The 26,865-nt window shown below is 46.8% G+C and overlaps 2 non-coding genes across 2 annotated transcripts; both read right to left on the minus strand.

The window, feature by feature from the left end:
• Positions 1 to 362: 362 nt before the first annotated feature.
• trnal-uaa (transfer RNA leucine (anticodon UAA)) lies at positions 363 to 444 on the minus strand. The gene has a single exon. It is a non-coding gene; the product is annotated as a tRNA-Leu (tRNA).
• A 1,968-nt stretch (positions 445 to 2,412) lies between these two features.
• Positions 2,413 to 2,496, minus strand: trnal-uaa (transfer RNA leucine (anticodon UAA)). Its single transcript has one exon. It is a non-coding gene; the product is annotated as a tRNA-Leu (tRNA).
• Between the last annotated feature and the right edge of the window lie 24,369 nt (positions 2,497 to 26,865).

Raw genomic sequence — 26,865 nt, forward strand, 5'->3', positions numbered from 1 at the left:
CACTTTAAACTTCTATTTCATATGCATAATTTGTTTTTACAAATCAAAATGAAAACCTAATTTTTTGTACTAGTAGGTGGGTTTGAACCAACAATGATATCTGTATTTTGGTTGAGACAAGACTTTTTTTGTTGTTGTTACTGCAGCACACCCTCACATTTTAACTTATTGTTTTAAGCTGTTACTGTAGCTTAAACTAGTGCTTAAAAAGCTTGAACGACTAAATTTAACTACCAGGAGTGGGGTTGAAACCAAACTTTTTTTTACTGCAATAGACCCCCACACTTGAACTTGCCCCTCTATGGTGTACTTCAATTTCTTACTTTCTGCTTAAACTTCAAATTAAAACCAAATTGTTTTATTACCAGGAGTGGGGTTTGACCCACAAGGACATATGTCCATTGGATCTTAAGTCCAACGCCTTAACCACTCGGCCATCCTGGTTGGCACAACACACTTATTTTTACTGCATCATACCCTACTAGTAGTTGGGTTTGAACCCACAATGACATCCGTCAATTGGTTGGGACAAGACTTTTTTTGTTTTGTTACTGCAACACACCCTCACATTTTAACTTATCGTTTTAAGCTGTTGCTGCAGTTTAATCTAGTGCTTAAAAAGCTTGAAAGACTAAATTTAACTACCAGGAGTGGGGTTGAAAACAGACTTTTTGTTTTTTACTGCAACAGACCCCCAACAAGGATATTTGTCCATTGGATGTTAAGTGCAACGCCTTAACCACTCGGCCATCCTGGTTGGGAATTTGAATTTACCACTTTAAGCTTCTATTTCATATGCATAATTTGAGTTTACAAATCGATATGAAAACCTAATTTTTAGTACTAGGAGTTGGGTTTGAACCCACAATGACATTTGTCCATTGGTTGGGACAAGACTCTTTTTTTTTTACTGCAACACAGCCTAACATTTTAACTTTTTAAGCTTCCATTTCAAATGCATAACTAGTGCTTAAAAAGCTTGAAAGACTAAATTGAACTACCAGGAGTGGGGTTGAAACCAGACTTTTTATTTACTGCAACAGACTGCAACAAGCTAGACATACTCATTTGCGTGCACTACACATACTCATGCGCATGCACACACACACACACACACACACACACACACACACACACACACACACACACACACACACACACACACACACACACACACACACACACACACACACACACACACACACACACACACACACACACACACACACACACACACACGTCACTTTGCTGACTGACCCCTGACTAACCCCTAACTGACTCCTGACCTCCTAACTGTACCTCAAACATGATTCAGGGATCCACTCTTCCTGACTCTCCTCAAACTCACTGTCCTCACACTCAGAAGGAATGACCCTAATCATGTTCCTTTCGCCCATAACATTTTTGGTTCTTGTGTCCATTTCCTGCAAGTATCAGTAGATCGCAATAACATTGAGCTATGCCTATTGGTGCATTCAAGTCATGTCAAAAATATTGTAATTACGATTTGAATGCACATGATTGCCACCACAAAGTCTTTATAGTTTTCAATCATGATAAATTTATTTCTGAATGCTGACAGTACAATTTAGTTTGTACGCATTATGTGTACTGTTAATGAAGAAGAGCGATAAAGTTTGCCAGAAAACACTACTCTTTAGCCAGTTTATAAGCTGATAGGCATGAGTGACTACATTTCAACTACATTTCCCATCATTCTCTGTGGCAGTATAATTATAATAATAACAAGAACAACAACAAAACATAAATGACACATATAATGCATATTCTTTGAGTTTTATGAATTTGTAAAAACAAAATTCCCAAGAGAACTTGAATGCACCATATGGTCCTAACCCTATGATATTGGCAGAACAAAAGTGGTCTGACTGCACAGTGTTGCCCTGAGTTGTGTTTGAACTCACAATGACATCTGTCCATTGGTTGGGACAAGACATGTTTTGTTGTTGTTACTGCAACACACTCTCATATTTGAACTTATCGTTTTAAGCTGCCATTTCAAACGTATAACTAGTGCTTAAAAAGTTTGAAAGTCCAATTTTAACTACCAGTAGTGTGGTTGGAAGGTTTGAAATTTGTGTTTACAAATCAAAATGAAAACCTAATTTTTTGTACTTGGGTTTGAACCCAGAATCTTTGGGAACATTGGTTGGGACCAGACTTTGTTTGTTGTTGTTACTGCAACACACCCTCACATTTTAACTTATCGTTTTAAGCTTCCATTTCAAATGCATAACTAGTGCTTAAAAAGCTACATTTAACTACCAGGATTGGGTTTGAAACCAGACTTTTTATTTTACTGCAACAGACCTCCACATTTGAAATTGCCCTCTGATGTACTTCAATTTCTTACTTTCTGCTTAAACTTCCAATTAGAAAACAATTGTTTTATTACCAGGAGTGGGGTTTTAACCCACAAGGACATATGTCCATTGGATCTTAAGTCCAACGCCTTAACCACTCGGCCATCCTGGACGATAGTTTGATTTTACAACTTTAAGCTTCTATTTCATATGCATAATTTGTGTTTACATATCAAAATGAAAATCTAATTTTTAGTACTAGGAGTTGGGTTTGACCCCACAATGACATTTGTCCAATGGTTGGGACAAGATTTTTTTTTTTTTTTTTTTGCACCACACCCTCATATTTGAACTTATCATTTTATATTGCCATTTCAAATGCATAACTAGTCCTTCAAAGACTAAATTTAACTACCAGGAGTGGGGTTGAAACCACCTTTTTTTTTTACTGCAACAGACCCCCACAAATGAACTTGCCCCTCTATGCTGTACTTAGATTTCTTAATTTCTGCTTAAACTTCCAATTAAAAAACAATTATTTTATTACCAGGAGTTGGGTTAGAACCCACGAATACATTTATCCAATGGATCTTAAGTCCAACGCCTTAACCACTCGGTCATCCTGGTTGGGAAAACACACTTATTTTTACTGTACCAGACCCTAACATTTTTAATTAACCACTTTAAACTTCTTTTTCATATGATAATTTGTGTTTACAAATCAAAATGAAAACCTATTTTTTTGTACTAGTAGTTGGGTTCCCTTTCGAGAGGTCTCTCCTATTGCGTAAGTAGCTTACGCTATGGGAAAACTCCTTTTCTCGAGAATATTGAAGTCTTTATGTAAAACGCATTGCAGCTGCACAGCTGACAGCAATGAACGAAGGCAGCTCGGTCATTGGCTGTGCTGCGGCAACTTGCTCGAACCAATGACGGGGCGACTCTGAATGCGCGACCAATGAGCGCGCTTCGCGCTCGCGCGCGTCAGAGCCCGCCAAGATGGGCGCGGCCAAGAGCTATATATTGGGCGCCCCGTCATGAGAGTTCTTTAGATTTAATCTCCTTCAGCGAACACCTTCTTCGCTGGATCCTCCGGATTATTGAAGCTTCGCCGTCGAAAAGCATACCAGCGGGATTTGCTACGAGGACGTCGGCACCTTCAGCCGCCTTCTAACGCGATCCTACTGAGCCATCCGGCGTACTGCTCACGCAAGTATTTACATCTGTTCGCTCTGCGACACTTGTAAAAGAGCAATTTTTCCAAGGCGTTGTTTCAAATGCCTTCCTGCGCGTCGTGCAGAGACCTTCTCCCGGACGGGGATCGTTACATCATCTGCGCTCGCTGCCTGGGCCGGGACCACGCAGAAGCTGCTTTGACCAAGGGCGGATGCCCCGAATGTGACGACCTGGGTCTCTCCGCACTGCGGGCTCGCCTCGCCGCTTTCGCCGTGAGCGAGCCCATCGCCGCCATCCCTCTGTTCGAGCCGCGCACTAAGAAAAAGCGCCGCTCACAGAGGCTTCCTGAACCTGAGCTCAGTGACGTCACGCCGAGCCAGTCTCCGCGTGCTTCACCGCCGCTCTTGCCTTCCCCACCGCCGGTTCAGTTCACCCAGCCGGACCCACACCCCTCTAGCAGAGCGGTGGGCCTTGTGACTTTCGGCGCGTCCGAGGACGACGGGGGAATGGATGACAGCTTGTCAATCGACGCTGCATCGGACGACTGGCCGGGCTCCACTCTCGACCCCGCCCCGTCGACGCTAGCTAGCGCGAGCGGGGGCTCCACCATGGATAGTGAGATTATCCGCGTTCTCTCTAAGGCCGTGGAAGACCTCGGGCTCGATTGGTCTTCTCCCGAAGAACCAACCCGGAGCCGACTGGATGAGTGGTTTCTGCAGGGGCGCCAGCAGGCCCCTCGGCAAAGGCCTTCTCCCTTCTTCCCGGAAGTTCACGACGAACTCACCAAGTCGTGGAAAGCCCCCCACTCTGCGCGCCTAAAGCCTTCTTTTTCTTCCTCGCTCTCCTCTGTGGACGGCGCGAAGGAAAGAGGCTACGAGGGAACACCGCCCCTCGAGGAGGCCGTGGCCAATCATCTCTGCCCGCCCTCCACCACCGGATGGAAAGCCAAAGCTTCCCACCCCTCGAAGCCCTGCCGCACTACTTCAGCTCTCGCCGGTCGCGCCTACGCCGCCGCCGGCCAAGCTGCATCAGCGCTTCACTCTATGGCGGTACTTCAAGTGTTCCAAGCCAAGCTTCTCCGCTCTATGGACGAGTCTGGCCCCGAACCCGAAGCCTTTAAGGACCTACGCAGCGCGACTGACATAGCCCTGCGAGCCACGAAGGCCACCACCCAGTCTATCGGCCGTGCCATGGCTAATTTGACTGTTCTCGAGCGCCATCTGTGGTTGACTCTGACTGAGATGAAGGACGCGGATAAGGCGCCATTTCTCGACGCGCCTATCTCCACCAGCGGGCTGTTTGGACCGGCGGTTAAGGGTTTCGCCGAACGCTTCACTGAGGCCCAGAATGCTTCACAAGCTATGTGGCATTTCCTGCCCAAGCGCTCCAGCTCATCGCAGAGCAGACAGAGGCCGCCGCAGCCGCAGCGGGCTAGAACAGCCCCCACCGCCTCTCAGCCCGCGCCTCAGGCTGACGCTCGACGCCGCTCGCGCTCTCACAACCGCAAGCCGCCTTCTGAGCGACGGGGTCCTCGGCCCAAGATTGTGCTGAACCCCGAGCCTCGAAAGCCGTCCTAGCCACAAGAATGAAAAGAGAGAGTGCGTGTCTCGCAAAAGCCGGACCACTCTCTCTGCAAAAGTCAATGGGCCAGTCACAGAGCTCGCTCACCTGCAAACAAACGCCGTTTTTACGGCGACGCACAGAAAACACAAAAAGAGTCTTTTTCTGCCTGTGTCACTAAGGGTTCACATGTCCACAAAGTGTGCATTCCCAGATACTGTCAAAACAGTGCCAAATTCATTCCCAGCTCAAGCTGTGCACCCCATGAATGTAGATCACGTGCCTACGGTCATGTACGCACCACTACACACAAGCACTGTTCACACAGTTATAAATTCATCCCCAGTAAAAGCGGGAAACATTATAAAAGTGACGCGTGTGCCTACCACTGTTTATGCACCCCCACTTATAAACACTGTCCTTACAGTGTCAAACACAACCCCAGCCCAGGCTGCGAGTTTTACAGACACAGCGCGCGCTGCTGTAATCACACACGCGCCCATTCACTCAGCTGCTCAGCGCGCGCCCGCGCCTCTGAGAGCTATGAGCTCAGGCGATTCGCTGGCCGGGTCCCTGCGTCACAGCGGCCCGCCCCTAGCCTGTATTCAGCCCATATCTGTACACGCAGCGGCATGGGAAAATATTCCAGATATGCCGAAATGGGTATTGAATATAGTAAAGCACGGATACTCGCTCCAGTTCGCTCGCAGACCACCACGTTTTACGACTGTGGTCGAGACGAAAGTGAGAAAAGAGTGCTCACATGTTCTACGCACCGAGGTGCGCAAACTAATAGAAAAGGGCGCTGTGGAAACTGTTCCCCCCTCTCTGAGCGAGGCAGGTTTTTACAGCCGCTATTTTCTCGTCCCGAAAAAGGATGGCGGTCTCCGCCCCATCCTAGATCTCAGACACCTGAACAAAGCACTAATGATTCGCTCGTTCAGAATGTTAACAACCAAGCATATCCTCGCGCAAGTACGCCCAGGAGATTGGTTTCTCTCAGTGGATCTGAAAGATGCTTACTTTCACATTCCAATAGCGCCTCATCACAGGCCGTTTCTGAGATTCGCTTTCGAGGGACAGTCGTACCAGTACACAGTACTTCCGTTCGGCCTGTCCCTGGCTCCCCGTACATTCACGAAATGTATGGATGCAGCACTTTCCCCCCTAAGGCGAAGGGGAGTGCGAATACTGAATTATCTCGACGATTGGCTGATTCTAGCACAATCAGAGAGTCAGTTAATAACACACAGATCTTGGATTATCAGCCATTTAGAATGCCTGGGTCTAAGAATCAATTTTGCAAAAAGCATACTATCTCCCAGCCAGAGGATTTCTTTCCTGGGAATAGTTCTAGACTCGATGCAAATGACAGCGCGCTCACCATCCGGCGCCTTGCAACATCATTCAGGGCGGGCGCGCTCGCCCCCGTCAAGCGGTTTCAGAGGATGCTCGGTCTCATGGCCTCAGCATCGGCCGTACTCCAGCTAGGATTGTTGCATATGCGCCCTCTCCAACGCTGGCTCAAGAGCCGCGTCCCTACTCACGCGTGGCGTTCGGGCCACCTTTTAATCAGAGCGAACCACGGCTGTATAAAAGCCCTGACGCACTGGAAAGCCGCCGACTGGTACCAGTCAGGCGTGAGTCTGGGTGTGAACACAAGGAGAAAGATGATAACGACAGATGCCTCCAAAATAGGTTGGGGGGCCCTTTACGAGGGCAGGCCTGTCTCCGGCTTTTGGTCAAACCCGGAGAAGCGCCTACACATAAACTGTCTGGAAATGAAAGCGGTCGCTTTGGCTCTCAGAGCCCTGCTCCCACAGCTGAGAAACGAACACGTCTTGGTCCGAACGGACAACATGACGGTAGTATCGTACATAAATCGCCAGGGTGGACTCAGGTCGAGCTCCATGCATTCAATGGCCAGGAGACTCATTTTATGGTCCCAGCACAACTTGCGCTCGCTGAGAGCAGCGCATGTGCCAGGTGCCCTGAACCAGGGGGCGGACATGCTATCCAGAGACAAAATTCTCCCAGGAGAATGGGCTCTCAACCCGCTGACGATTCAGTGGTTATGGAAAACCTTTGGCAAAGCGGAGATCGACCTCTTTGCCTCCAAGGAGAACGCGCACTGCCCTCTTTTCTTCACGAAAAGCATGGATGCGCTCGCCCAGAGCTGGCCGAGCCGTCCCTTATATGCCTTTCCCCCGATCGCGATGCTACCGCAGGTCATCAGTCGGGTCAGAGAGGAGAAAAACGCAGTGCTGCTGATAGCCCCACTCTGGAAGAACCAAACATGGTTTCCAGATCTGATGCAAATGCAATCTGCACCACGGCCGATTCCACTGAGGCCAGACCTCCTCAGTCAGGCCAACGGGATGATATTTCATCCCCGCCCCGATCTGTGGGCCCTTCATGCATGGCCCCTCAACGGGTTCCCAGGAACCTCACGAGCGGAGCACTAAAAACCATCGCTGAGGCGCGGGCGCCCTCCACGAGACGCTTATATGCCCAGAAATGGAAAGTGTTCAGTGACTGGTGTAATGCCAAGGGCCTGAACCCTGAAACATGCGAGATTACGAACGTACTCGCTTTTCTACAAGGGCTTCTGGAGGCGGGCCGCGCCCCCTCCACGCTCAAAGTATATGTGGCGGCCATCACAGCATCACACGACCCTGTAATGGAATGTCCATTGGGAAGAAACGACCTAATTATTCGTTTCCTAAGGGGCGCTAGGAGGATGAACCCTTCACGCCCCCCCTCAGTGCCGATCTGGGACCTAGCTACTGTCCTAGACGCTCTTAAAGGGCCTCCGTTCGAACCACTCCGAACCGTGCACCTTAAACAGCTCTCGCTCAAGACTGCGCTCTTGCTGGCACTCGCCTCGGTCAAGAGAGTGGGCGACCTGCACGCGCTTTCGACAAGCGCTGCCTGCCTAGAATTCAGACCTAACGACTGCAGGGTCGTCCTTAGACCGAAACATGGGTATATTCCTAAAGTGCTCACCACTCCCTTCAGAGCACAGGTTATCTCCCTAACTGCGCTATCGTCCCCAGCAGACGAACACGACGCTAATCTACTCTGCCCCGTTAGGGCTCTCAGAGTGTATTTGGAGCGTTCTGCCCTATTCAGACAGACAGAACAACTGTTTGTATGCTTTGGCGGCCGTACGAAAGGTTACGCCGTTTCAAAGCAGAGAATCTCTCACTGGATAGTTGAGGCTATAGCGCTGGCTTATGAAGCTAAGGGACTTCAATGCCCCTGGGGAGTCAAAGCACACTCCACCAGGAGTGTGGCTTCTTCCTGGGCATGGTCGAGCGGGATACCGATCGAGGATATTTGTGCGGCGGCAGGCTGGGCCTCACCGTCCACATTTATCAGGTTCTACAACCTACAGGTCCCGACACTGCATTCCAATGTACTATCAGCATGATGCTAGTTGAACTACGAGTTCGTATCTAGATTATGTATGTGCTTGTGTCACACTGAGCGCCTTCTAGCCGCTCTGTATTCTTTCCCACATATAAAGCTCGCCTCTGCCGGCTAGTTGGATGATAACTTTGCTTTTTTAGCTCAGGCACCTGCCTCTGGCTATCATAAGGCGAAGTTCAGCACGCACGGCGTTTTGCATGGTGTTCCCATAGCGTAAGCTACTTACGCAATAGGAGAGACCTCTCGAAAGGGAACGACTCGGTTACTAACGTAACCTCGGTTCCCTGAGAGGAGGGAACGAGTATTGCGTAAGCTGCCGTGCTTGTGCTTGGTTAGTTCGCTTCAGTCGTTTTAACCTAAAGAACTCTCATGACGGGGCGCCCAATATATAGCTCTTGGCCACGCCCATCTTGGCGGGCTCTGACGCGCGCGGGCGCGAAGCGCGCTCATTGGTCGCGCATTCAGAGTCGCCCCGTCATTGGTTCGAGCAAGTTGCCGCAGCACAGCCAATGACCGAGCTGCCTTCGTTCATTGCTGTCAGCTGTGCAGCTGCAATGCGTTTTACATAAAGACTTCAATATTCTCGAGAAAAGGAGTTTTCCCATAGTGTAAGCTACTTACGCAATACTCGTTCCCTCCTCTCAGGGAACCGAGGTTACGTTAGTAACCGAGTCGTTTGAACCCACAATTACATCTGTCCATTGGTTGGGAAACGACTTCTTTTGTTGTTGTTACTGCAACACATCCTCACGTTTGAACTTATTTTAAGCTGCCATTTCAAATGCATAACTAGTGCTCAAAAAGCCTGAAAGGGTCAATTTAACTAGCAGGAGTGGGGTTGAAACCAGAGCTTTTTACTGCAATAGACCCCCACATTTGAACTTATTGTTTTAATCTGCAATTTCAAATGTACAATTAGCATTAATGAAGCCCCAGTCTTACAGATCATTAAGTAAAAAAAGGTTGTTTTAGGGTTTAGTACCCTTTCAAGCTGTAATTTCAGATGCTTAATTTGTGCTTAAAAATCAAACTGAAAAACTAATTTTAATGAACAGGAGTTTGATTTGAACCCACAAGGATATTTGTCCATTGGATCTTATTTCCAAAGCCACAAGGACATTTTGTCCATTGGATCTAAAGTCCAACGCCTTACTCGCCCATCATGCCATCATCAATTTAACAGAAATGAAAGCTTTAGCTTAAGTTCTGTCAGGAAGACTCAATCAGCGCATCACGCACTATCTCAGTTCTAGCCAATCAGGTGCTGACACTCATAGAATAAAATATTGGTACTTACGTTTGTCTGAGTTCGCAGATGCTGACGCGCCAATTACCTCCATCCTCCCCAACCACCTCCTAGATGGTACCTTCCCCTTCATCCTCCCCACCACCACCAGGATGGTCCCTTCCTTTACCTCCAGGGGGGGTCGGCTGCACCCCTGCCGCCTTCTTCAGGCAGGACATGCAGACTCGGCTACCCTCGCATAGCTCGCTAAGGACAGGGCTTACGCCAATGATGGGATGGCAAGTTCAGCAGCTGGAATTAGCTGAGGTGACGTGACGCTAACAGAGTCACCCATGAACCCATGAACATTAATACATAGAGGCAGGAAGAAGTACTTTAGAAACCAGCCTTTATTAATTATTATTGCAGAGATGGGGTTTGGGCATTGAGTGCATTGTGTACGTAACTAGATTTTCTGATCCAGACACTTTTTTATTTTACCTACCTTTTGTCCTCTGCATTCTCCGAGTCCTTACCTATGTCTCCTGTTCTTCCCTCAGATTTATCCCCCAGAAACAGTCCCAGTGACCCAGCCCCAAACCCCATCTATTAATAATAAATAAAGGCTGGTTTCTAAAGTACTTTTTCCTGCCTCTATGTATTAATGTTCATGGGTAGCCTAAATGGGTTCATTTCAGACCTTAACATTAAGTCTTTTACTGTTATTTGTCAACAAGATTTAACAAGACATTTTCACCTGCTATACCCAATGTTTAGATTTGTTGTGGTATTTATGCAAATTAGCACATAAGTAATTAGATAATGCACCGTTTGTCCATGTTAACAAACAATTTCAAAAAACTTGTAATACATTTTTTGTTTGTCTTGATGTAAGTAATCAACTCAGTAATTTTCATCATGATATTTAAAGGTTAAGAATTTACACTATTCACGCGAGAAAGAGAATGAATATGCACATGAATAGGCTATATTTGGGTCTTTTTCGAAACTTTTCCCTAATGGGATTCTTCGGGGCTTTTTTTCCCTTACTCAGGACATATTGAGGATACAAAATCAGTTGAGTTCGCTTCTGTTCCAATTTGTTCAACCTTTTTTCATAAAATGTCTGGACTATAGTTATCGCACAAAATAAACATGCATGAACATCAGAAGATATACAGGTCCTTCTCAAAAAATTAGCATATTGTGATAAAGTTCATTATTTTACATAATGTAATGATAAAAATTAAACTTTCATATATTTTAGATTCATTGCACACCAACTGAAATATTTCAGGTCTTTTATTGTTTTAATACTGATGATTTTGGCATACAGCTCATGAAACCCCAAAATTCCTGTCTCAAAAAATTAGCATATTTCATCCGACCAATAAAAGAAGTGTTTTTAATACAAAAAAAAAAGTCAACCTTCAAATAATTATGTTCAGTTATGCACTCAATAGTCAATACTTGGTCGGGAATCCTTCTGCAGAAATGACTGGTTCAATGCGGCGTGGCATGGAGGCAATCAGCCTGTGGCACTGCTGAGGTGTTATGGAGGCCCAGGATGCTTCGATAGCGGCCTTAAGCTCATCCAGAGTGTTGGGTCTTGCGTCTCTCAACTTTCTCTTCACAATATCCCACAGATTCTCTATGGGGTTCAGGTCAGGAGAGTTGGCAGGCCAATTGAGCACAGTAATACCATGGTCAGTAAACCATTTACCAGTGGTTTTGGCACTGTGAGCAGGTGCCAGGTCGTGCTGAAAAATGAAATGTTCATCTCCATAAAGCTTTTCAGCAGATGGAAGCATGAAGTGCTCCAAAATCTCCTGATAGCTAGCTGCATTGACCCTGCCCTTGATAAAACACAGTGGACCAACACCAGCAGTTGACATGGCACCCCAGACCATCACTGACTGTGGGTACTTGACACTGGACTTCAGGCATTTTGGCATTTCCTTCTCCCCAGTCTTCCTCCAGACTCTGGCACCTTGATTTCCGAATGACATGCAAAACTGAGCAACAGTCCAGTGCTGCTTCTCTGTAGCCCAGGTCAGGCGCTTCTGCCGCTGTTTCTGGTTCAAAAGTGTCTTGACCTGGGGAATGTGGCACCTGTAGCCCATTTCCTGCACACGCCTGTGCACGGTGGCTCTGGATGTTTCTACTCCAGACTCAGTCCAATGCTTCCGCAGGTCCCCCAAGGTCTGGAATCGGTCCTTCTCCACAATCTTCCTCAGGGTCCGGTCACCTCTTCTCGTTGTGCAGCGTTTTTTGCCACACTTTTTCCTTCCCACAGACTTCCCACTGAGGTGCCTTGATACAGCACTCTGGGAACAGCCTATTTGTTCAGAAATTTCTTTCTGTCTTACCCTCTTGCTTGAGGGTGTCAATGATGGCCTTCTGGACAGCAGTCAGGTCGCCAGTCTTACCCATGATTGCGGTTTTGAGTAATGAAACAGGCTGGGAGTTTTTAAAAGCCTCAATAATCTTTTGTAGGTGTTTAGAGTTAATTAGTTGATTCAGATGATTAGGTTAATAGGTTGTTTAGAGACCCTTTTCATGATATGCTAATTTTTTGAGACAGGAATTTTGGGTTTTCATGAGCTGTATCCCAAAATCATCAGTATTAAAACAATAAAAGACCTGAAATATTTCAGTTGGTGTGCAATGAATCTAAAATATATGAAAGTTTAATTTTTATCATTACATTATGGAAAATAATGAACTTTATCACAATATGCTAATTTTTTGAGAAGGACCTGTATTGTTTCAACCACAGAAAGATGTCAATACACACCATTTATTTAACTTCCAGTTCACTGACGTTAATTTACTAACTTTACCCTCTGATTTGTTTGTAGGATAAAATGGCAGATTCTGCCTTATGATTGGTCAGATCAGAGGTTACAGCTGTATCCCTCTGGTGGTGGAGCCCAACTCTTTTGTATTCAAGTCAGTGGCTCTGAGCTTGATCCTAAGTAGGAATTGTGGTATGTTATGTGTATTTTTTGGTTAGTCTACAAATAATCAGACCGAACGTTGCACACAGTGTGTTTATTGCCGGGCTACGTATATCCATACCAACGTAATGACGTCAACAGTACGTGCTCTTTGGTGATACACTCTGAATGTTACATCACTTATTTGTTTATTTTTTTTTATTTTTTTAAACTAATGAACTCAGTTATGTTGTTTCCACTTTCAGTTACTTGAGTAATCAACACCTAGACATTCACTTGGTCTGTGATCAAAACAAAACTCTATGAAATAGACAAACAGATTGCTTCAGTATAATAACTCAGTTAAATGCCTACTCAGAAACAATTTCAGAAATGGGATATAGAGCTGCCTTTACATACATTTTCAGATTCTGAAGGAAATATATATATATATATATATATATTTTTTAGGACACATTCTCTTCACTTAACAAATTTAACACATAACGGTTGTGTCACCTAGTCCATACCACCTCTAGTGCATTATGTCCATTTCACAGTCCTACTCAGTCCATGTTACCCGTTATTCAGGCAGTGACAAAGTCTCTGAGGAATTGTGGAGGCTGTCTGTGACTGGTAGGGTATCTTGCCACCACTGGGACTGTGTCGGCAGTGACTTCTTCATCCTCTTCTGCTGTCGATGTGTCACGCAGGCCAGGGTCAAGCTTTTTGAAGAAGGATGAATTTCTTGTCACTTGATGTCCATTCCACTCAGCGGTGACCATGGAGCCTTTGACTGTGGTAACTTTGTACGGCTTGCGGTTGTATGGTGCTGTAAGTTTATTGCCCCTGGGTTGGGAGCACAACACCATGTCACCAGGTTGACGAGAGTAATGTGCAGGGTATCGGCGAGTGTTTGAGAACACATTCACCTTGGCTTTGGCCATGTGGTCTCTCTTGCGAAGATCCTTTTCCGATCCAGTGAGCCTGCTCACACAAGGCATCTTTGTGTGTATCCTGCGTTTGAGCAACAACTCAGCGGGTGATGTTGTTGTTGTGCTGTGTGGTGTTGAACGGTACTCACGTAGGAATGTGTGGAGATGCTGCTTCCAGGGAATGTTTTCCATGTATGCAACACGGAGGCATTTTTCAAGTGTTCTCATAAACCTCTCTGCAGTGGCGTTCGCCTGGGGCCATAATGGTGTGATCTTTCGATGGTGAAATCCCATGTAGGCTGCAAACTTGCTGAACTGCGCACTATTGAATGGGGGGCCGTTATCCGTTTTTACAGATCTGGGGATGCCAAACATGGAAAAGATTTTATCTATGACAGGGATGACAGAGTTTGCAGAGGTGGAGTGTATGACTTCCACCACTGGGTATCGAGAGTAGTCATCTATGATGACTAGCAGGTGTTCACCAGTTGGTAGTGGGCCGTAAAAGTCTGCACTTACATCTTGCCAGACTGTGTCAGGCAGGTCTGACATCTACAGAGGTTCTGTGTGCGTTTCAGGTGTGGTGGCTTGACATGCTAGACAGTTTCTAACCATTGCCTCGGCCTGTCGGTCGATGCCTGGGAACCATACCTTCTCTCTCAGGAGGGCCTTCGTCTTTGTGATTCCCTGATGTGCCTCATCGGCGAGCTGAAGTACTCTGTACTCGAGGGAGGAGGGAATGACGATTCTGGAGCCCCTTGAGTATGATGTCATTTTCGTGTGATACTGTGAGCTCACTTTTCACATGTTCATACTGTCTTAACGCAGCGACTTTTGCGACTGTGTGCCATGCATTGTTGCATATAAGAACGCTAACCTTTTGTAATGTTGCATCCTTGAGTGTCTCTGATTTGATTTCATCTAGAGTCATCGCTTTTGGTGTGTTGTTCTGCATGATGAAGTTGACATATTCTTCAGCCACTTTTGTGGCACGGGTGTTTTTGGTAGGTGTCTGTGCTGGGATTGGATGGCGGGACATGTAGTCTGCTGGATTATCAGTCCCTTTCCTATATTCAATTTTGAGGTTGTATGGCTGCAGCCGGAGTCCCCCCCGCTCGATGCGGGCAGGCGGCTTGGACCTCGGGTTGTTCCAGATCAGTTCGAGTGGCTTTTAAGGTCCGTCACCATCGTGCACTCTTTGCCGTAGATGTAGAGATGAAAATGTTCACAGCTCCATACAATTGCGAGCGCTTCAGGCTCCGTTTGAGAATAGCACCTTTCGACGTCACTGAGTGCTCTGCTAGCATAAGCGATTATGTGTTTCTTTTTTTTGTCTTTTTGCAGCAGTATCGCCCCTAGCCCGACTGGACTAGCGTCGACGATGAGCTCTGTTTCTCTGTTTGGGTTGAAATATGGCATTGTGGTCTCGCTGGTGAGACTCTCTCTCAGTGTCCTCAGTGCTGCATCCTGTTCTGCGCCCCACTGCCAGGTCGTGTCTTTCCTCGTAAGCTTTCGGAGGGGCTCTGTTACTGTGGCGAAATTAGGGATGAAGCGTGAGCAGTAGTTTGCCATGCCCAAAAGTCTTCTGACTTCCGCAGCATCCTTCGGCTTGTCGGCTTGATGTATGGCGTCGACCTTCTTGGGATCTGCTGAGACACCGCCAGCAGAGAAAATGAACCCGAAGAACTCAAGTCGCGTCTTGTTGAACTCACATTTCTTTCGGTTTAGTGTGAGGCCCCGTTCTTTGAGTCGCTGGAATATAGCTGTTAAACTCTTGTCATGATCAGCCTTTGTCGCTCCGTAGACGATAATGTCATCGCTGAGATTCTTCACCCCTGCGATGCCCTGAAGTGTCTGATGGATTGTGTTTTGAAACACCTCTGCGGCTGAAGAGATGCCAAAGTTGAGGCGCTTGTACCTTCTCAGGCCCAGGTGTGTTGTGAATGTGGTAATGTACCTGGTGTTGGGATGTAGTTCCAGCTGGTGATATCCCGATGTTAGATCCAGCTTTGAGAATATGGTCGCTCCGTTCAGTTCATGAATAACGTCATCCATAGTGGGAGTCAGGTGACGTTCTCTTTGGATGGCTGTGTTTGCTTGTCGCATGTCGACACATATGCGTACCCTGTCTGGATCTTTGGGCTTTGGTGGCGTTACGATGGACGAGACCCAGGGTGTTGGGCCTGTCACTTTTTCTATGATATCTTCATCTTCCAGTTTCTGTAACTCAGCTTCAACTTTTTGACGTTTATGAAAAGGAACTCTGCGGTCTGGCTGGCATGTGGGCTGTATGTCTGAGTTTATATGTAGTGACACTTGAAAGTCTTTCAGCTTACCAATGCCATCAAACAGCTCGGGGTGGCTGTTCACAAGCTCATCTGCTACTGTGAGGTTCACTGAGGAAGGGCTGATAGAGCATATAATTTTGATCAACCCCAATTCGTCAGCTGTCTGGTAGCTGAGCAGGGAGCAGCCATCACCTTTAATTACATAGAACGTCCCATCTGTTTTGGTCTTGTTCTTCGCCTCCACGCATCCAGTGAATTTCCCTAGGATGGGCAGTGTGTCTTTGGACCCATAGGCAAGTATTTTGAGATCAGTGTTTAGGAGGCGGGGCTGAATGCTCAGCTTGTTGTATGTCATTTCAATGATGATGTTTACAGCAGCACCAGAGTCGATCAGAGCTGGCACTGTGTCTCCATACAGCTTGATTTGTGTTGACGCCTGTTTATTGTTGCTATTGCTTTTAACAGTGTATGCATAGGATTCATCGCTGCTTGAAGATGACTTGATTTGAGCTGGTTCACTTTGTGATTCCACCTGACTGATTTTCTTTCTATAGCTTTTCTTGTATCCCTGTGTCTCTGCTTGCTGCTCTGTGTGTCGTGGTTTTGACCTGCACTGTTTTGCAAAGTGGTTTTGCTTCCCGCATGCTTTACATTGTTTACCCTTTGCAGGGCATTCATTTTTGTGTGGCCACTCGACCCCGCAATTTCTGCATTGCGTGTTGCTGCCACCCATTGGACGTTTTTGGTATTTCTTCTTTTGGAGTTATCTGTGTATTTGATTCACAGCAGTAGTGGGATTTGAACCTTCTTCGATTCCCTTTGACTGCAGTTCAGAAAGTTCTAGAGTCCTGCCGTATTCAAGCAGTTCTTTTAATGTCTTGTTTGCCTCCCTCAAACCGTATTTGCGCACCCTGGAGGACGTGCAGCTTTGTATGATCTGTGACTTTATTTCATTGTCTACGTCACTAAACTCACAGTATTTTGCCAGCATACAAAGTCTCGTATTATATGCATCTAGATTCTCACCGGGCTGTTGTGCAGCTTTCCTGAAGACGTACACTTCGTACTGGACATTCTTTTTGGGCGAGAAGTACTCTGTGAGTTTTGCTTTCACGTCTGCATACTTGTCAGCCTGGGCCGCCACTGTGTCTTATATGTCGTTCACTCTTTCACCAGCCAGATGCAACAGGAGGGCTTTCAGTTTTGGGTCCCCAGTTATATTCACAGCTGTAGTGTAGTTCTCGAACCGCTGAAGCCACTTATTCCACCTCAGTCCGACAGAGCTGGGTTCGCTCTCTGTATCAAACGGTGGTACGGACGGGCCGTGTGCTAGCGCCATGCTAACTGTCCGGTTGCTAACTCCCTAGCTCACTTGCTTTACAGCCGGTTGCTTTCACTCGGAACTTTCTTCCGCACGCAAACGTCCGCTGTCCAGGAGACGTTTTCGTTATTGTCGATCCTCGTCGCCAGTGTGGTATTTTATGTGTATTGTTTGGTTAGTCTACAAATAATCAGACCGAACGTTGCATACAGTGTGTTTATTGCCGGGCTACGTATATCCATACCAACGTAATGACGTCAACAGTACGTGCACGTTTGCTGATACACTCTGAATGTTACAGGAATGACCCAGAGATTGGAGAGCAACTGAGGACCCTCTTTTCCAACCACAGTTATGGTCTTTAGCGAGACACTGAACGTTAGCCAGCTCCTTGTTGAGCCTTGTCCTTTGAATTAGTGTTCTGTGAGTTGACACAGATACGCAATAAATGTGTGCTAACTATTAAGTAAGTAACCTTGTAAGAGAAGGGCTATGTAAAAATGTCATTGTGGATTGTACTGGATTCTTTATGGTCGTTATGAAATTAACAATTCTAGTAGAATATCATAGCATGTGGGGGAGACCAAGGCCTACTGTAGCTCACTGTATTTCCTCACTCATAATGAAGTTACAGGAAGACCCTTATTCAGTTCTCTCTCTTCTTGATAATTCTTTGTGCCTGATGGGGTTGTTTCAAGCCACTTCTTGGTTGTCTTTAAAGTGTGGGAAGGAGCATTGTCTTGTTCTCCTGCAGTCCAAAGAATTAAATGAATTTTCACAGAGAAGTACTACCAGCAGCCAAAAAGGCTCTCCTCACAATGACACCTCTTCCTCCATGCTGTGGTAGAGATGCATTCATTATTTTATTTCTCACCAGATCTTCCAGAGACAGCTCTCTGCATGCATCATCATTATGCAATTCAAATCGTGATTCATCACTCCACAACTAATATTATCCAGCTGCAGAACCGCAGGACCCGCATTTTCAGACCAGCAGCAACAGAATGAAAGTGAGGGGCTTGAACACATAATTTTTTTTTTTATCAGTTATGAGCTATTTTAACATGGATTTTGATATTTAACAAGAATAATTTTAATTGAAGTCACTGGACAGTGAGCAATATTTTCAAACATTGCTCATTAATCATGCTTTAAGTTTTTTGGATACAAACTCAATAGTTCATAGTTAGATCAGCAATATACATTTATACAAATATATTTTAATTTTAATAATATATTAATAAATGTGAAAAAGTGTTGAAAATGTTTCCCATTTTACTGTATTATTTGATATTATATTAATGTCGTTATAAATAATACTTAACCCTCTGGGGACTAAGCTCTTTTTGGTCCGTTTTCTCTATTTTTACATTTGGGCTTATAAACTATATGTAATGGAGATGGAACACTATGTGTTTGGTATCTATGGATTCAGAAGACCCTAAGCTAACATAAGTACACATGTAATATGTTTATAAAGAAAGTATGAGTGAAAATGTACCATTTTCAAAAACGGAATTTCAAAAACGGAAATTTGATTTTTGCCATTTATTTTTCTGTAAATCACACATCACACAACAATAGTGAACAGTTTTTGAACAAAAAATATATTTGTCAAAGCATTTGCTTGACAGACATGTGTACTTGTTAAATAAAATGTGTAAAGAACAATGAAAAATTTAACTTTATTTACAAATAGTCCCAGGCGTTTTTCTTAGGAATGCTTAGAATTTTCTAAGCAATGCTTTCTCCTTGTCACTCTCCAGTAATTGCTCCAGAGCTTGATCCACCGTAAATCGTTTACTGCTTGCCATCATAAAAGTGCTAAAACAATAAATAATGCTATAATTGTATGTGTATATATATATATATATATATATATATATATTATAATTGTGTTGTCTCTCTCTCATATCTCTGTGCGCTCTCGCTCCGTAAAGCCTTGTTTATACTCGCCGCGTCCGTTCGCTTTCTGTAGTCTCTGCCACTCAACGCTGTTTGCGTAATAGTATATAGTACCACCACTTGCAAGGCTACAGAGTCCTCCGATTTGCTAGAATACGTCATGGTAACCTTCCTCTGATTGGGTAAGAAAAATATTCTTCCATCAGCAATTTTTCCATTGGTTGTTACTCGTGAATCTGCCAAACAACAGATTTCATTGGCCTTTGACGAAGTGGTATTGCGCAACAAGGAAGTGTGTATACAAGCCGGGTAAGTTTGTTATCACTGTTTACAGCGGAATCTGAGGAAGACGCCAAAAAAGACCGCACCTCTCTATCATTAATAGTTTTTAAGACAATTACACATTTGTAAAAGTATGTCATTTTGGGCGGTACCGCCCAATCCGTCCCCAGAGGGTTAAAGACACAAAGTACCGTCATGTGAAAATCTGTTGCATGACCCAATTTCGGCCAAGCTTTAGCTGTCAGACAGATGACCTCATATTTGACTCTAGAATACGACAATTCACCATGACGTCACAACAGTAATAGATCTTCTTCTGGGTGACAAAGGCCGAAGCGTTCCTATGGCAACACTAGTAAATTGCTTGGAAGGGAGACACACCGTCGGCAGTAGTCTAATCTACGTTTCAACAGTTGATTCAAAAACAGACGTGGTGGAAATTCAGACATAGTTAACATAATCATTAGAGCTTAGATTCTTTGATCTAGAAACGTACACTCCCAACACAAAAGAGTGCGGCGCGGGACTAGATTTGATGGCCGAGTGCGAGTGTGAGCCCGGGCGGTAATGCACTCACTCTGTGTGTGCGGATTGCGGGAGAATAAAACGTACTCGGTCACTAACGTAACCTCGGTTCTCTCTAGAGAGGGAACGAGTACTGCGTAATATCTTACGCTATGGGGAAAACCTCTTTTCCACGAGATATTGAAGACAAAAATTATCCTTAATTTTGAATTAATGTAAAACGCTGTGCGGCAGCATGCAGACATAGGCAAGACGGCCCGCACGCCTATTGGCTGCCCTGCGGCAACAGCAGCAGCCTATCGAGAGATCTCTCGTACTGCGTAATATATTACGCTATGGGGAACACAATGCAACACGCCGTGCATACTGGGATCCGACACCAAAGTCCCAAGGGCAGTAGCCCGGGGCTCATATAGTGCATAATCACCGTAGACTCACAGAGAGTCGGAGAAGAGAGGCTACAAGCATCATTCCCCATGAAATAGCATCCCACAGGAGCTAGTTATGTTGACAGTGTTTCAAGCAGACAGGGTGAACGTGTTCAGCCTTAACTGGGTATAAGTACGGGTTATTCAACACCCATGGAGCTGTTCTATCGATCAGTGAGCGATGCACGAGCAAAACTCAGCATTCTGCGCCGGCGCAGCGAGGCAGATAGTACTGAATGCAAGACCGACAGCAGCTTGGCCTGTAAGGCGGGAACCTATAGGTTATAAAATCTTATAAATGTAGACGGCGAGGCCCAGCCTGCCACCATACAGATATCTTGATAGGGAAATCCAGCTAGACCACGACCACGACGAGGCCACACCCCTCGTGGAGTGCGCCCTGACACCCAAAGGACACTGCAAGCCCTTAGAAGTGTAAGCCAGCGCTATGGCATCGACTATCCATCTGGATAGGCTCTGTTTTGATGCGGCCAGTCCCTTGGAGGGTCCTCCAAACAAAACGAAGAGCTGCTCAGTCTGTCTGAAGACAGACGAGAGGGACACATAAGCTCTCAGTGCCCTGACAGGGCAGAAGAGACTCGCATCCTCCTCATCATCATGAACCGGGAGGGCGCACAGGGAAGTAACCTGGGCCCTGAACGGTATGTTGAGGGCTTTGGGCAGGTTTGAGTATGACTTTTGAGTCATTAGGCCCAAACTCCATGCATGACGCGCTTACTGAAAACACTTGCAAGTCCCCTACGCGCTTCACTGAATCGCACGACCAGGTCGTTTTTCCCCAGCGACTGGCCTGACGTCAGTTTTGCAAACGCCGCTATGGCCGCCACGTATACTTTGAGCGTGGATGGGGTTCTGCCCTTATCCAGCAGCTCCTGAAGGAAGGAGAGCACTTTCGTAACCCCGCAGTCTGCGGGTGAAAAGCCCTGAGCTTGACACCAGGCAGAGAACACCGACCACTTTGAGGAATAGAGCCGTCTAGTAGAGAAGGCTCTAGCCTGCGTGATTGTGTTTAACACTCCATCTGGGAGGTTAGCGAGTACCCGTTGATGGCCCATGCATGTAGGGACCATAAATCCGGGCGAGGATGCCAAATCGAGCCCTTTGCCTGAGAGAGGAGGTATCTCCTCACCTGTATCGGCCATGCCGCAGTGCTGGTCAGCCGCATCAGGACTGGGAACCAATTCTGGTTCGTCCAGATCGGAGCCACGAGCAGCACTGGGCATCCGTTTTCCCTGATTCGTTCCAGCACTTGAGGGAGGAGCGAGACAGGGGGAAAAGCGTAGAGGGGGCAGCGGGGCCATACGTGGGCCAGCGCATCCCTGCTCTTGGAGAAAAAGTTTGGACAGTGAGCGTTTTCTTGGGACGCGAACAAGTCCCCCTGCGCTCTGCCGAATGTCTCCCACAGCAGTTGGATCGTCTGCGGGTGCAGCGACCACTCCCCTGCTGGGACATTGTCTCTGGACAGACAGTCTGGTCCCAGATTCAGGCGACCAGGCACATGCGCTGCTTTCAGTGAAAGTAAGTTGTGCTGAGCCCAGACCAGGAGGCGTTCCGTCAGCCTGTAAAGGTTTCGGGACCTGACGCCACCCTGCCGATTTATGTATGCAACCACTGACATGTTGTCCGACCGGACTAAGACGTGGCGGCCTTTTATCTGGGGAAAAACGCGCCATAGCGCGTTGTCGACTGCCAGCATTTCCAGACAGTTTATGTGTAGGAGTTTTTATCGTTCTGACCACTGGCCAAAGAACGGTCTGCCCTCGAGCAGCGCTCCCCATCCCGAGGCGGAGGCGTCTGTGGACACCACCGTCACACTCGAGGGAGTCGCCAGACACACGCCTGACTGACACCAGTCGGCTATTTTCCAAGTTACCAGAGCCGAAACGCATTTCATGTCGACCCTGAGGCGAAACAGACCAGAGGTCAATGCCCGGGGTGGAACTTGCTCTTTCAGCCATAACTGCAGTGGGCGTATGCGAAGCAGGCCCAGCTGAAGTACCGAAGATGCCGAGGCCATGAGGCCCAGCATTTTCTGAAACCTTTTGAGCGGGACTATAGAGCTGCGGCGAAAGGATTTCGCGGCGCGCTGAATGTCCAATTCGCGCTCTGGCGACAGACGTGCTGTCATAGACAGCGAGTCCCACACTGTTCCCAGAAAAGAGATTTTCTGGCTGGGAAACAGCGAACTCTTCGCCCAATTGACTCTGAGACCCAGATTCTCGAGATGCTCGAGTAATGTGGTTCTGTGTTCTATGAGCTCTGAATGTGATCGAGCTAGAATCAGCCAATCGTCCAAGTAGTTCAAAACTCGCATGCCCTGAAGTCTCAGGGGTTCGAGGGCCGCGTCCATGCACTTCGTAAATGTACGGGGTGCTAGGGATAGGCCGAACGGTAGGACTGTGTATTGATATGCCTGGCCCTCTTACTTTTTTCGGTACCAGAAAATATCTGCTGTATAGCCCCCCTTCGCTCTGAGCCTGAGATAAAGGTTCTATGGCCCCTTTGCTCAGCAGTTTCGCTATTTCGGCTCGAAGTAGATGAGATACTTCATTGTTTACCGTGGTTTCGACTCGCGCCGTGTAACGGCGGGGATGTCGAGCGAACTGTAGCGAATAGCCTCTTTTTATAGTGTTCAACACCCATTTTGATACCCCGGGAAGCTTTGCCCAGGCCTCTGCGTGAATAGCTAGAGGTAGAATGAAAACCGGGCTCTGGCCGTGGCATAGCGGCAGCCGCAGAGCTTCGGTGTGCTGAGACATAAACACTGTGTTTACAGTGTGCGAGGCGGGAGGCGCGCCGATCACGGCGGGCAGCCTGGTCGCGCTCGATTTCTCTATGACAGATTGTGGAGAGAGCGCGAGCGGGACAAACCCCATGGGGTTGAGCGTGTCTGTGAGGGAATGTGGGCGCGGGACAGCGGGCACACTCACTGCACTGAAAACACCGTCGGCTTGTGCTGACTGAATGTGTGTCGGTTTCGTTTTTACAGAAACCGAGGGACACGTATCATGTAGTGTTTGTGGGCACTGTGTCGTGGGCACATTCACTACATTTTTTTATTTTTTACAATCGACATGAGTCGACTTTATTTGTGCTAGCCCTGAACTGTGGAGGGCTGTGCCTGTGTGTGGGAATGGGCACTGAGACGTGGGCATTCTTACAACACTCATAACACCATCGGCCTCGGCCGGAATACCAGAAAATACACTCTTTTTTGGGATTTATCTGGGTCGCCGTAAAAATGACGTTTGTGTGCAGGCAAGCGGGCTGTGGTACCGGCTTGTTTACTGCGAAATACACTGGAACGGTCATATCCAAGATGGCGCCGCGGATGGCTGCCTCGGTGTGGAGCTCTCCAGCTATTGTGTTGTTTTTGTTCGTTTGTTCTGCGTTTAGTCATTCTTTTCCTATCAGTTTCACCAAAGACGAACTACTGGACATTAGGAAACACACACCAGAAACCTTTTCTACAGTTTTTGATTATTCGGACGTTTTGCTGGACATTCTCGTCGGAGGGGCAGCGTTGTTGTTCAAACGCGCGTTCAGACGCAAACGCGGGAAGCGAGCCAGCGCGCTGGTTAAACTCCGCGAGCGCGGCCTGCGCACTGCACTCCCCAGCATTCATCTCGCGAATCTCCGATCCCTTCCTAACAAAACGGATGAACTTCTTCTCCTCACCCACACTAACAAGGATTTTTTAAACTCTGCTGCTTTGTGCTTCACTGAAACCTGGCTGAGTGAAGCCATACCGGACAACGCAATACATCTGCCGGGCTTCCAGCTGTTCCGAGCGGATCGCATCGCGGAGCTAACGGGGAAAACGAGAGGTGGTGGATTGTGTTTCTACATTAACGAAAGTTGGTGTTCAGATGTAACAACACTGAAGAAGATGTGCTCTCCTAATTTAGAGGCACATTTCATAAACTGTAAACCCTTCTACTCGCCTCGGGAATTTTCCTCTTTCATTCTCGTGAATGTTTACATCCCTCCAGACGCGTGCGCGAGCGCGGCGCTACAACAGCTGGCTGAACAAATATCTGAAACGGAACAAAGGTACCCAGACTCTCTTTTAATCATTCTAGGGGATTTTAACAAAGCAAATCTTTCCCGTGAACTACCAAAATACAGACAGCACGTTACATGTCCCACCAGAGACAGTAATATACTGGACCACTGTTACACCACAATAAGAAATGCATATCACTCCGTCCCACGGGCAGCTTTGGGGCTCTCTGATCACTGTTTGGTTCATCTCATACCGACCTACAGGCAGAAACTGAAATCAGCTAAACCTGGAATAAGGACTGTGAAAAGATGGACTAATGAAGCAGAGCAGAATCTACAGGCCTGCTTTGATTGCACTGATTGGACTGTTTTTGAAGCTGCTACCAATGATCTGGATGAGCTCACAGATACTGTAACATCATATATAAGTTTCTGTGAGGATACATGCATTCCTACCAGGACATTCTTATCATTCACTAATGATAAACCATGGTTTACTGGGAAACTCAAACACCTTTGTCATGCCAAAGAGGATGCTTACAGAAGTGGGGATAAAATCTTGTATAACCAGGCCAGAAACAGATTGACAAAGGAGATCAGAGTTGCTAAAAGGAACTACTCTGATAAACTGAAAAACCAGTTTTCATCCAACGACCCATCATCAGTCTGGAATGGCCTGAGGAACATTACCAACTACAAGTCACCATCCCCTCGATCTGTGGACAATCAACACCTGGCTGACGATTTAAATTCATTTTACTGCCGGTTTGAAAAGCCCTCATTCACACCACACACCCGGTCTGATCTGCACTTCACACATTCAGCATCACCTCCTGTTCTCCAATTATCACTCCCCCCTCCTGCCATCCAACCTGAGCTTAAGGTCTGTGTGGAGGACGTGAGCCGAGTCTTCAAAAAACAGAAGACTAGGAAAGCCTCAGGCCCAGACGGCATCTCATCTGCTTGTTTAAAAGCCTGCGCTGACCAACTGGCCCCGGTCTTCACGCAGATCTTCAACAGATCATTGGAGCAGTGTGAAGTTCCCTGCTGCTTCAAACGCTCCACTATCATTCCTGTCCCCAAAAAACCCAAAATCACTGGACTTAATGACTACAGACCTGTCGCTCTCACGTCTGTGGTCATGAAGTCGTTTGAAAGACTGGTGCTGGCCCACCTGAAGGACATCACTGGGCCCCTGCTGGATCCCTTTCAGTTTGCTTACAGAGCAAACAGGTCTGTGGATGATGCAGTCAACATGGGACTGCATTATATCCTGCAACATCTCAACAGACCAGGGACTTATGCAAGGATCCTCTTTGTGGACTTCAGTTCGGCCTTCAATACCATCATGCCTGGTCTTCTCACAGCCAAACTGACCCAGCACTCCATACCATCCTCGATCTGTCAGTGGATCACCAGCTTCCTGACGGACCGGCAGCAGCGAGTGAGACTGGGGAAACACACATCCAAGACACTCACAATCAGCACTGGTGCTCCCCAAGGGTGCGTTCTCTCCCCACTGCTCTTCTCCCTGTACACTAATGACTGCACTTCTAAAGACCCCACTGTCAAGCTCCTGAAATTTGCAGACGACACCACTGTCATCGGTCTCATCCGAAACGGTGACGAGTCTGCTTACAGACTAGAGGTTGAACAGCTGGCTGCCTGGTGCAGTTATAACAACCTTGAGCTGAACACGCTCAAAACAGTGGAGATGATCGTGGACTTCAGGAGGAACAGCTCAGCACTCCTCCCACTCACCATCATGAACAGCACTGTGGAAGCAGTGGAGTCATTCAGGTTCCTGGGCACTATCATCTCTCAGGACCTGAAGTGGGACAATCACATTGACTCCACTGTGAAAAAGGCCCAGCAGAGACTGTACTTCCTTCGCCAGCTGAGGAAGTTCAACCTGCCACAGGATCTGCTGATTCAGTTCTACTCAGCCGTCATTGAGTCTGTCTTGTGCGCTTCCATCACTGTCTGGTTTGGTTCAGCTACCAAATCAGACATCAGGAGACTACAACGGACAGTCCGGACTGCGGTTTATTGGTTGATTATTGGTGCCCCCCTGCCAAACCTCCAGGACCTGTACTCTTCCAGAGTGAGGAAGAGAGCAGGTAAAATCATCACAGACTCCACTCACCCTGGACACCACCTGTTTGAACTGTTACCGTCAAGACGGAGACTCAGATCACTGGCCACAAGAACATCTCGGCACAGGAACAGTTTCTTCCCACAGGCCATTTCCCTCCTGAACAGTTAACACTCCTCCCAAGGCATATGCCTGTAAGTGCAATACTCCCACTGTTTAGTGCAATATCCCACAACTCAGGTGATACTTATATGTAGATTTATTTATTTATAATATTCAAAACACTGTAAATAGGTTCATAATCTGTAAATCTGAAAATGTTATTCTGACTAAACCCAACTGTGATAGTTTTATTCTCATATATTTATATTTTTATTTTTTATTCTTATAATTTGTAGTATTAT

Source organism: Siphateles boraxobius, unplaced genomic scaffold (genome assembly GCF_051911475.1).
Source record: "Siphateles boraxobius isolate OS27281-9 unplaced genomic scaffold, OSU_SipBor_1 22, whole genome shotgun sequence".
Lineage (NCBI taxonomy): Eukaryota > Metazoa > Chordata > Actinopteri > Cypriniformes > Leuciscidae > Siphateles > Siphateles boraxobius.